At 41.4% G+C, this 12,226-nt stretch overlaps 1 protein-coding gene across 17 annotated transcripts in view; it reads left to right on the top strand.

Annotated features, from left to right (window-relative positions):
* ZC3H12B (zinc finger CCCH-type containing 12B) overlaps window positions 1-12,226 on the top strand; it is a 461,523-nt gene that overhangs the window by 394,693 nt on the left and 54,604 nt on the right. For 10 of the 17 annotated variants that reach the window (XM_063803880.1, XM_054676379.2, XM_054676381.2 and 7 more), the window contains one exon: window positions 7,242-7,336. The exons of the other annotated variants lie outside the window; for them this stretch is intronic. The gene's annotated coding sequence lies outside the window, so the exon portion shown is untranslated. The remainder of the gene's footprint in view (window positions 1-7,241; window positions 7,337-12,226) is intronic. 17 annotated transcript variants of the gene reach the window in all.

A 12,226-nucleotide genomic window follows, 5' to 3' on the forward strand; every position in this document is an offset into this window, starting at 1 on the left:
TAAAAGTATCCCTTAAGGGAAATGAAAGGATGGGCCAAATTAATTGCAGCAGGAACACGCCCTTAAGACACAGATCGCTCAGGCTTTTGTTTGTGGCTTAAGAATGCCTTTAAGCGGTTTTCCGCCCTGGGCGGGCCAGGTGTTCCTTGCCCTCATCCCCATAAACCCACAACCTTCCAGCTTGGGCATTATGGCCATTATGGACATGTTACATTGCTGCAGAGATTGTATTTATGGCCAGTTTTGGGGCCAGTTTATGGCCAGACTTTGGGAGGCTTGCTCCCAACATGTCTCCCTTCTTTGATTTGCAAAGAGATAAAAGCAAGGGCAGCTTTGTCATGGTGAGCTACTTTTCTCAGGAGTCGGGATCCACATCTGCAGACTATACAAAGACAAACAACAGAGATTAAAAGCACAGTCATTGAAATCACAGAGCTTCCAAGTGTTTTTATCCATTTTAATGGGTTACTAGCTGCTAATTTGTCTGCAGCTCCTTCAAGCACTCCAGTTCCTGGCATTAAGGTCAGTGTGCCTGGGATGCTTTAAATATTTGTTCTTTTAATTTTACATCCTTATGTTAAGCTCCTAGAGCCAGCCATATCATTTGAGGTTGAGGTGCCACTATACCACCATGGTTCTAGATAATAAGAACTTTTGCCATACTTCTTATTATACCTACCATCTTACCATTTTGTTCAGATCATCTGAACATAGTGTGGCAGTGGCACGCAGACTGACAGGTGCAATTCAATCTAAACATCCCCTTGTGGGACCAATTAATAATGATTCCATAAGAATTGTTTGTGCAGCACCTCTGCCTGTTCTGCAAAGCAATCTTCCTAAACAAGTACATTCATTTTTTCTAACTGGGTCCAATCCTGTTTCCAAATAGGTTTTTGAGGGCAGTATGCCTCAATTATAGGAGCAGATTTATTATGGTAAATACTGAGATCAGAAAGCATGTGTTACTGTGTCATAGAATGATTGCATCCAGGCATTATTACCAGCCCTTACTGAAGGAATACTCATGGCAGTGGTGATAACTGCTATCATAGCTACCATTAAATTATTCATTGTGAATGGTTGTCCCGCTTTCCTCAGGTTTTCTTCTGCCATCTGTGACGGCTTCTTGATCTGTCCTTAGGTGGGTGGCTGTGTTCGACAGGTGTTCCTCCTGACAGTTGGGGTCCTCCTCAGTGTCAGTCTCAACATGGCTGCAACTGGGGGATCCTTCCGGAGTCTCTTCCTTGGCATCTGGCTCATGATAAGGTTTCAGGTGTCTTGGTGGTATCCAAATCGGCTGTTGATTTTGGCCTGGAGAAATACAAGCATAAGCTCTACCCCAGGTTATTATTTTACCTATTTCCCAACTTTCTGTTATTGGATCTTTTCACCAAATAATGCTAGATTCAACTGTGTATGGGCTGTCCTGTAATCCCTATTTTTCCTCCTTTTTTGTTTTTGTCATCAGTTGTTCATCTATATGAAATCGTAACTAAAGCCTCCAGTTTTTCTTGTCTCTAGCATTAGATGTTGCATTAGCAACTAGGCGATCAGCCATTTGATTCCCTTCAGTCAAAGGTCCTGGAAGAGGTGTATGAGCCCCAATGTGAGTGATGTAAAAAGGGTGCATTCTACTTCTAACTGCTGTTTGCAATTGGATAAATAAAGTCATCAGTTGTTCATCTGTATGAAATCATAACTGAGCATTTTCAATTAACTGTGTGGAATGAACCATGTATGAAGAATCAGAAATCACGTTAATAGGCATATCAAAAGCAGTGAATACCTCAATTACAGCTACAAGCTCCAGTCTTTGAGCTGAAGTATAGGACGTCTGGAAAACTTTACTTTTTGATCCAGAATAAGAAGCTTTACCATTACTAGACCCATCTATAAAACAATAAAAACGCTTAGCAGGCTGCAGGTTGTTTACTGCAGGAATTGTAAATGCAAACCGTTCACAGTCTTGCTCAGCCAAAGGGATAGTAAAGAAACAGTTTTTTAAATCTATGACTATTAAAGGCCAATTTTTTGGAATTATAGCAGGAGAAGGCAATCCTGGCTGTAATGCTCCCATAGGATGTGTAACTGAATTGATGGCTCTTAAGTCAGTTAACAGTCTTCATTTACCTGATTTTTTCTTAATTACGAAAACTGGAGAATTCCAAGGAGAAAATGTTGGAGCTATGTGCCCATTTTCTAATTGTTCAGCAACTAATTTCTCTAAAGCCTCCAGTTTTTCTTTACTTTGCTGCCATTGTTCTATCCAAATTGGCTTATCTGTTAACCATTTTAAAAGTATAGGTTCTGGAGGCTTAACAATGGCTGCCATCAAAATATTTTTCCTAATCTTTGGCAGGAACTTTGTTTTTTTGCTTGAAGCAGTTCTTTCAAACCTTGCAAATTTTTTTCTAGTCCCATGCCAGGGACATACCCCAATTTCATGCATTGCATGTTGACTTTGTGGGCTATACAATTGTTCTGGAATTAGAACTTGTGCCTCCCATTGCGGTAATAAATCTCTTCCCTATAAATTTATAGGTACAGAAGTTATAATTGGTTGAATAGTCCCAGGTTGTCCATCAGGCCCCTCACAATGCAAAATATAACTACTTTGATATGCTTCAGTGGCTTTACCAATTCCAACTATGTTAAATTGAGCGAGATGAATTGGCCATACAGACGGCCAGTGCTGTAGAGAAATGATTGAAATGTCCGCTCCTGTATCTACCAAACCTTTAAATTTCTTTCCTTGAATAGTTATTTCACAGGTAGGATGTTTATCAGTAATTTGATTTACCCAATAAGCTGCTTTGCCTTGTTTATTTGTGCTTCCAAATCCTCCTGTTCATTTAATTTCACTTTTTCCCATTCCCACATATGGCACAATCAGGAGCTGTGCTATGCACTCTCCTGGCTCTGCTTTCCAGGAAACAGAGGTAGATATAACAATTTGAATTTCCCCATTGTAATCTGAATCAATGACTCCTGTATGTATTTGTATGCCTTTTAAACTTGAACTAGACCTTCCTAAAAGTAATCGCATTGTCCCTGCTGGTAAGGGTCCACAGACTCCAGTTGGGACCTTTTGCAGGGGTTCCCCAGGCAGAAGGCTCACAGCTTTTGTGCAGCATAAATCTACTGCAGCACTACCAGCTGTGGCGGGGGACAGACATTGTACAGGGGTGAGGGAATGGCCTGAGCCAGAAATGCCCCAGTTTAGAACGGGGCCTGGGACGGGCCCCTCATGGCGTTTCCCGAAATCGGATCCCCTTCTTTATCAAATTTAGAGTGACACTGATGAGCCCAGTGTTTTCCTTTTTTACATTTTGGACATATTTCAGGCTCAGCAATTTTCTTTTTTCCCCTATCTAGTGGCCTGACTCGGTGATTTTTTCTACATTCTTTTTTAGTATGACCATGCTTCCCACAGTTAAAACAAGCTCCAGGAAATGGAGTATTTCCTTTATCCACTTTTAGTCCTGCCATTGCCTGTGCCAACAAGGTAGCATTATGCAGATTACCTCCGATACCATCACAGGCCTTGATATAATCAACTAAATGTGCTTTCCCTCTGATAGGTCGCAGAGCAGCCTGGCAATCGGGATTAGCATTGTCGAAAGCTAATAACTGCAACACTATATTCTGAGCAGCCGAATCTGAAATCATCTTTTTAAGAGACTCCTGTAACCGAGCTATAAAATCAACATATGGTTCTCTGGGTCCCTGTTTTATAGCACTAAAGGAAAGGTATTGTTCTCCACCTGAAGTGATTTTTTCCCAAGCTCTAATGCTCACTCCTCTAAGCCGTTCTATGGCATCATCCTGCATGACCAGTTGTGCATCTAAACCAGCCCAGCCGTCAACTCCCAAAAGCTGGTCTGCAGTTATATTAATCTGAGGTTGGGCCTGAGCATTGTGAGCAGCCTGAATGGAAGCTTCATCTGCCCACCAAGTTTTAATTGTAAGAACTGAGCAGGAGTTAGACAAGCTCGAGTAAGAGTGTCCCAGTCAGTAGGAATCATCCGACTGGAAACAGTAACATTCTTTAACAGTCCCATTACAAAAGGAGAACCTGGTCCATACTCATTTATTGCTTGTTTTAATTTTTTGAGTAATTTAAAAGGAAAAGGCTCAAATGTAGCTGTAATATTTCCCTCTTGATCTGGGGGGTGTATTCTAACAGGGAACTGCCAAGCCTCTAAATCACCCTCTCGTCTAGCTTGCTGAATTCCTGCCTGAATAGAACTAAGAGCCATCGCTCGAGGCGCTGCTTGAACAGTCACTGGGGCAACTAGTTTTCACCCAGTGTCCTCTGGAAAAGAAAGATTTGGGGGGTCATTTTCCTCAAAATAATGAGGGGGTGCAGAAGGGTAGGGATGAACCTCTCCTTCCTTTGCCACTTTAGCTTTAGCTGTCAAATAAACATGCTCTGTAACCTCTTCTGTTACTTTGCTATAATCGTTCCTCCTCATTATCAGTGTGAAAAAGTTCCAAGGTGAAACGAACCAGACCCCATATCTGTCCCATTGTTACCCTGACACTTCCGAGCTCCCCTTCTTACTCACCATGGGGATTACTTTAAGAGTACTCGGGTGTCCTCCTGCTAGTTTTCCATTCCAACCATCGCTCCGGTGCCCCTTCAACCTGGATTCGAGCCCCCACAAATGGACGCCACTTGCTGAGACCAGCTCGGTTGGGGAGACCCTAACCTAGAGGCCGACCCTAAACCAGAGGCGCTAGAGGAATTAAAGACACACACACAGAAATATAGATGTGTGAAGTGGGAAATCAGGGGTCTCACAGCCTTCAGAGCTGAGAGCCCCAAACAGAGATTTACCCACATATTTATTAACAGCAAACCAGTCATTAGCATTGTTTCTATAGATATTAAATTAACTAAAAGTATCCCTTAAGGGAAATGAAAGGATGGGCCAAATTAATTGCAGCAGGAACATGCCCTTAAGATCACTCAGGCTTTTGTTTGTGGTTTAAGAATGCCTTTAAGCGGTTTTCCACCCTGAGCGGGACAGGTGTTCCTTGCCCTCATTCCTGTAAACCCACAACCTTCCAGCTTGGGTGTTATGGCCATTATGGACATATTACATTGCTGCAGAGATTGTATTTCTGGCCAGTTTTGGGGCCAGTTTGTGGCCAGACTTTGGGGGACTTGCTCCCAACACCTAGGTATCTATTTCCATCATTTTATTTTTAATCTATGTGTGTTCTTACAGGTAAAATGTGTTTCTTGCAGGCAGAAGATAGTTGGGACTTGTTTTTTAATCTATTGAGCCACTCTATGTATGTTGATTGAAGAGTTTGCTCTATTTACGTTCAATGTTATTATTGATAATTGAGAATTTACTGCTGTCATTTCGTTATTTGTTTTCTGCTCATTTAGTGGTCTTCTCTTTCTTCCTTCTTTCTTATCTACCTCTCTGTGAGAAAGATTTTCTCTTGTGTTACATTTTAATTTTTGCTTTCTGTTTTTGTGTATTTGTTGTCAGTTTATTTATTTGAGACTGCCATGAGGCTTGCAAATTATGTCTTATAACCCATTATTTTAAACTCATAACAACTTCACACTGAGTTTAAAAGCAAAGAAGCAAGCTGATAGGTTTGGCTGTGTCCCCACCCAAATCTCATCTTGAATTCCCTATGTGTTGTGAAATGAACCTGGTGGGAGGTTATCGAATAATGGGGGCAGGTCTGTCCCATGCTGTTCTCATTGTAGTGAATAAGTCTCACAAGACCTGATGGTTTTAAAAACGGGCATTTCCCTGCACAAATTCTCTCTTCTCTTGTCTGCCAACATGTGAGACATGGCTTTCATTTTCCACCATGATTGTGGGAACTCCCTAGCCATGTGGAACTGTAAGTCCATTAAACCTCTTTCTTTTGTAAATTGCCCAGTCTCAGGTATATCTTTATCAGCAGCATGAAAATGGACTAATACAGTAAATTGGTACCGGTAGAGTGGGGTGTTACTGAAAAGACACCTGAAAATGTGAAAGCGACTTCGGAACTAGGTAACAGGCAGAGATTGGAACAGTTTGAAGGGCTCAGAAGAAGACAGGAAAATGTGGAAAAGTTTGGAACTTCCTAGAGACTGAATAAACTTTCTATGCTGATCTCTCTCCCTATCTCCTCTTTAAGGCCAATAACTTAGATTTGCCCTTTTGAGGCTATCTTCTATATCTTGTTGCCATACTTTGTTGTTTTTGTTAGTATTTTTATTTTATCTCCCCTGACTGTGTATACTCAAATAGCTTGTCTTCGAGCTCACTAATTCTTTTTTCCACTTTATCAATTCTGCTATTGAGAAACTGATGTACTCTTCAGTACGCCAATTGAATTTTTCAGCTCCAAAATTTCCGCTTAGTTTTTAAAAATTATTTCTATTTCTTTGTTAAATTTATCTGATAGGATTCTGAATTCCTTCTCTGTGTTATTTTTAATTTCACTGAGCTTCCTCAAAATAACTATTTTGAATTCTCTCTTTGAAAGACCACATATCTGTATCTCTCTGAAATTGGTTGCTGGTGCCTTATTTAGCTCATTTGGTGAAGTCATGTTTCCTGGATTGTCTTGGTGCTTGAGGATGTTCTTTGATGTCTGGGCATTGAAGACTTAGGCATTTATTGTAATCTTCAGCTTTGGTTTGTTTATTCTCATCCTTCTGGAGAAGGCTTTCAGGTATTCAAAGGGAATTGAGTGTTGTGATCTAAGTCTTTGGTCACTGTAGTCTTGGTTGTCTTGGGTACGATTCAAGAGAAATCCCTGGATTACCAGGCAGAGTCTCTTGTTCACTTCCTTTATTTTCCCCCAAACAAATGGAGTATCTCTTTCCATAATGAGCTCCCTGGAGTTAGAAGTGGATTTACACAAACACCTCTAAGGCCACTACCACTGGGACTGTACTGGGTCAGACCTGAAGTCAGCAAAGTAGTGGGTCTCACCCATGGTCTGTGGCAACTATTTTCTGGCTACCACTGATTTTGATTCAAGGCACAAGGGCTCTTTAGTTGGCAGTTGGTGAATCCAGCCAAGCTTATGTCTTTCCCTTGAGGATGGCATATTCTGTTAATGGCCCAGAATGGGTCTAGAAATGCTGTCTGGGAGCTGGGGCTAGGAGTCGGGAATTTTAGAAATCTACTTGTTGCTTTATTTTATCGTTGCTAAGCTCATACCCAAGTTGCAAGGTAAAGTGCTTTTTACTCTTTCCTCTTCTTTCCTAGAGCAGAAAGAGTGTTTTCCTATTGCCACCACAGCTAAGAATGTGCTGGGTCACACCTGAAGCCATCCCAGTACCAGGTTTCACCCAAGGCCCATGGTGAGTACTGCCTGGCTACTGCTGATGTTTATTCAAGGCCCAAAGGCTCTTTAGTCTGCAGGTGATGAATCCTGCCAGGACTGGGTTCTTTCCTTCAAGGCAGCAGGTTCCCTTCTGCCCAGATTGTGTCTAGCAATGTCATGTGGGAACTGGGGCCTGGAATGGGGGCCTGAGGACACTGCTTGGTGCTTTATTTTACTGGGGCTGAGCTGACATTCAAGTTGCAAGACAAAGTCATCTTTACCTTTTTCTCTCTTTCCTCAAGTGAAAGGAGTTTCTTCCAGAGCTGCAAGCTGAACTGCCTGGGGTTAAGAGAGAGGTGACACAAGCACTATCTTGGCTGTTCCCGCTGGTGTCTTACTGGGTCACATGCATCCAAAATCCACTGAATCTAAGCCCAGCACAGCACCAGGACTTCTCCAGGAATTCCAGTCCTCATGCCCTGAATTGCCTTTCAAATTTATTTAGGATCCCAGAACGCTTTAATGCTTGGTGGTGTGGCTAGCCAGAACTCAGGTTCCAATGGTTGGGTGGGATAGATGATTCCTTTCAGACTAGAGCTAATTTAAATGCTCCCTTCACAGGCACTGGATAAATTCTGTCCTGTGTTGCTTTCCGCTGTGACAGGATAGCACTGAGTTCCAATGTACAGTTGCATAATCACTGTATTCACCCTCCCTCAAACACAAAGTTTCATTCTCTGTGCCTCACAGACACTGCAGAGGAATGCAGAAGGGGTGGTGTCAGCAATTCAAGATTTTCTTTCTTATCCTCTTTAATGCCCCTTTCCTTCATATGATGTTAAAACCAGGTACTGTGACCATTCACCTGATTGGAGGTTCTTATGAAAGTGCTTTCTTGTGTCAATAGTTGTTCAGTTTGGTGTTGCTGTGTTGTGGAGACAATTACTGGGGGTTCTATTCAGCCATTTTACTCTGTCTTCTGCCTCTCACTTTTGACAATTTGATTATAATGCTTTTCAGTATGGACTGCCTTAGGACAACTTTTGTTGGAGTCCTTTGGGCTTCTTAATTTAGATGTCTATTTGGTTCTTCAGAACCAATTCTTCAGATTTGGGCTGTTTCAGCAATCATTTCTTCAAATAAGCCCCCTTCCCAATCTAATCTCCCTCTTCTCCTTCTTGCACTTCTATAATATGTATATTAACCCACTTGATGGTGGTTCACAAATTCTGTAGACTGTCTTCACTCTTTTTCTTTTCTTTTTCCTTTTTATCTGACTAGATAATGTCAAATGACCTGTCTTTTAAATTTGCCATTATTTTTCTGTTTGATCAAGTCTGTTGTTTGTCTTTGTGATTTTTTTAATTTAAAAATTCAAGGACATCCCATTTTATAAATAATGCTGGCAAAACTGGATAGAGACATGTAGAAGAATGAAACCGGATCTCTATCTCTGAACATCTACAAAAATCAACTCAAGATAAATCCAAGACTTAAATCTAAGATCTGAAACTATAAAAATTCTAGAAGAAAACCTAGGAAAAACTCTTCTGAATGTTGGTGTAAGCAAAGAAGTTATGACTAAGACCCCAAAAGCAAATCCAACTATAACAAAAATGAATAAATGAAACCTAATTAAACTAAAAAGCTTCTTCACAGCAAAAGAAAGAATCATCAGAGTAAACAAACAACCCACAGAATGGGAGAAAATATTTGCAAACTATGCATCTGATGAAGGACTAATATCCAGAACTACAAGGAACTCACACAAATCAGCAAGAAAAAAAAATAATAATAATTCCATCAAAAAGTGGACAAATGACATGAATAGACATTTCTCAAAAGAAAATGTACAAATGGCCAAAAAACATATGAAAAATGCTCAACATCACTAATCATGAGGGAAATGCAAATTAAAACCACAATGAGATACCACACAATGAGATACCACCTTATCCCAGCCAGAATAACCATTATTGAAAAGTTAAAAGGGCCGGGCGGGGTGGCTCACGCCTGTAATCCCAGCACTTTGGGAGTCTGAGGCAGGTGGATCACGAGGTCAGGAGATCGAGACCATCCTGGCTAACACAGTGAAACCCCATCTCTACTAAAAATACAAAAAAAATTAGCCGGGTGTGGTGGTGGGTGCCTGTAGTCCCAGCTACTCAGAAGGCTGAGGCAGGAGAATGGCATGAACCCAGGAGGCAGAGCTTGCAGTGAGCCAAGACCACACCACTGCACTCCAGCCTGGGTGACAGAGCAAGACTCTGTCTCAAAAAAAAAAAAGATGTTGGCATGGATGTGGTGAAAAGGCAAAGTTTATGCACTGCTGGTAGAAATGCAAATTATTATAACCTCTATGGAAAATGCTATGGAAATGTCTTAAATAATTAAAGGTAGACTATGATTCAATCCAGCAATCCCACTACAGGGTATCTACCCCTTCTTTAAAGGAAAGGAAGTCATATCAAAAAGACAACTGCACGTGTATGTTTATCACAGCACAATTAACAATTGCAAAGATATAGAAAGAACCTAAGTGCCCATCAACAAATGTGTGGATAAAGAAGATGTGGGACCGGGCACTGTGGCTCATGCCTGTAATCTCAGCACTTTGTGAGGCCGACGTGGGTGGATCGCCTGAGGTCAGGATTTTAAGCCCAGCCTGGCCAACATGGTGAAACCCCATCTCTACTAAAAATATAAAAATTAGCTGGACGTGGTGGCACATGCCTGTAAGCCCAGCTACTCGGGAGGCTGAGGAAGGAGAATCGCTTGAACCCAGGAGGTGGAGGTTGCAGTGAACCAAGATTCACACCACTGCACTCCAGCCTGGGCGACAGAATGATACTCCAAAAAAAGAAGAAAAAGAAAGAAAGAGAGAAAGAGGAAGGAAGGAAGGGAGGGAGGGAGGGAGGGAAATAAATAGAGAGAGAAAGAGAGAAAGGAAGGAAGGAAAGAAAGAAGGAAAAGAAAGAATAAAGAAAGAGAGGAAAGAAAGAAAGGAAGGAAGGAAAGAAGGAAAGAAAGAAGGAAGGAAGGAAAGAAAGAAAGAAAGAGAGAAACAGAAAGAAAAGAAAATGTGTTATGGACACATGGTGGGGAACAACACACACTAGGACATATCAGAGAGGGTAGGGTGAGGAGAGGGAGAGCATCAGGAAGAATAATGGATGATAAGCTTAATACCTGGTGTGGGATGATTTGTGCAGCAAATCACCATGGCACACGTTTATCTATGTAACAAACCTGCACGTCCTGCACATATACCCCTGAACTTAAAATACATGTGGAAGAAAAAAAAGAAAATGTGGGCCAGGCATGGTGGTTCATGCCTGTAATCCTAGCACATTGGGAGGCCAAGGCGGGCGGATGACCTGAGGTCAGGGATTCAAGACCAGCCTGGGCAACATGGCAAAACCCCCTCTGTAGTAATAATACAAAAATTAGCCAGGCATGATAGCACATGCCTGTAGTCCCAGCTACTCAGGAGGGTGAGGCAGGGCAATCTCTTGAACCCAGGAGGTGGAGGTTGCAGTGAACCAAGATCACACCACTCCACTTTAGCCTGGGTGACAGAATGAGACTCCATCTCAAAAGAATTAAAAAAAAAAAAATTGGTATGTCTACAACACGGAATACTACTCTGCCATAAATGAGAATGAAATAATGTATTTTGCAGCATCTTGGATGCAGCTGGAGGCCATTATTCTAAGAGAAGTAACTCAGGAATGAAAAGCCAAATACTGTATGTTCTCACTTATAAGTGGGAGCTAAGCTATGCATACACAAAGGCATATGGAGTGATATAATGGACTTTGGAGACTCAGAAGCATGAGGGTAAGAGGGGACTAACAGATAAAAAACTATATGTTGGGTTCAATTTACACTACTCAGGTGATCAGTGTGCTAAAATCTCAGATTTCACCACCATACAATTCATTCATGTAACCAAAAGCCACTTGTACCCCAAAAGCTATTGAAATAAAAAATATATATTTTTAGGCTGGGCGTGGTAGCTCACGCCTGTAATCCCAGCACTTTGGGAGGCTGAGGAGGGTAGATCATGAGGTCAGGAGTTCAAGACCAGCCTGGCCAAGATGGCGAAACCCTGTCTCTACTAAAAATACAAAAATTAGCCGGGCGTGGTTGCAGACACCTGTAATCCCAGCTACTTGGGAGACTGAGGCAGGAGAATCGCTTGAACCAGGAGGTGGAGGTTGCAGTGAGCTGAAATCATGTCACTGCCTTCCAGCCTGGGCGACAGAGCAAGACTTCATCTCAAAAAAATATATATATATATATACATATATATGTATATATATGTATATGTATATGTGTATATATACATATATGTATATATATACATATATTTATATATGTGTATATATGTATATATATGTATATATATACATATATACACACACACATACATATATATATATACACATACATATATATGTGAAAAGCGATAGTATTAATTCAATTCTTTTGTTCATCCAGGCTGAAGAGCAGTGGTGCGATCTCGCCTCACTGCAAGCTCCACCTCCTGGATTCAAGCGATTCTTCTGCCTCAGCCTCGCAGACAACTGGAATTACAGGCGCATGCCACCATGCCTGGCTAATTTTTTTGTATTTATAGTAGAGATGGGGTTTCACCGTGTTGGCCAAGCTGGTCTTGAACTTCTGACCTCGAGTGATCCACACACCTCGGTATCCCAAAGTCCTGGGATTACAGGCGTGAGCCACCAAGCCCAGCCTCGTTTTTTTGTTTTTGTTTTTGTTTTTTTATAATTTCTATTTCTTTGTTGATATTCTTGATTTGTTCCTTATCATTTAGTTGTGTGTGTTCTCAAGTAGTGTATGGAACTTCTTTTAAGTGATTGCTTTGAATTCTTTGTCAGATAATGCATAAGTCTTCATTTCT

This window comes from Pan troglodytes, chromosome X, assembly GCF_028858775.2.
Source record: "Pan troglodytes isolate AG18354 chromosome X, NHGRI_mPanTro3-v2.0_pri, whole genome shotgun sequence".
NCBI lineage: Eukaryota > Metazoa > Chordata > Mammalia > Primates > Hominidae > Pan > Pan troglodytes.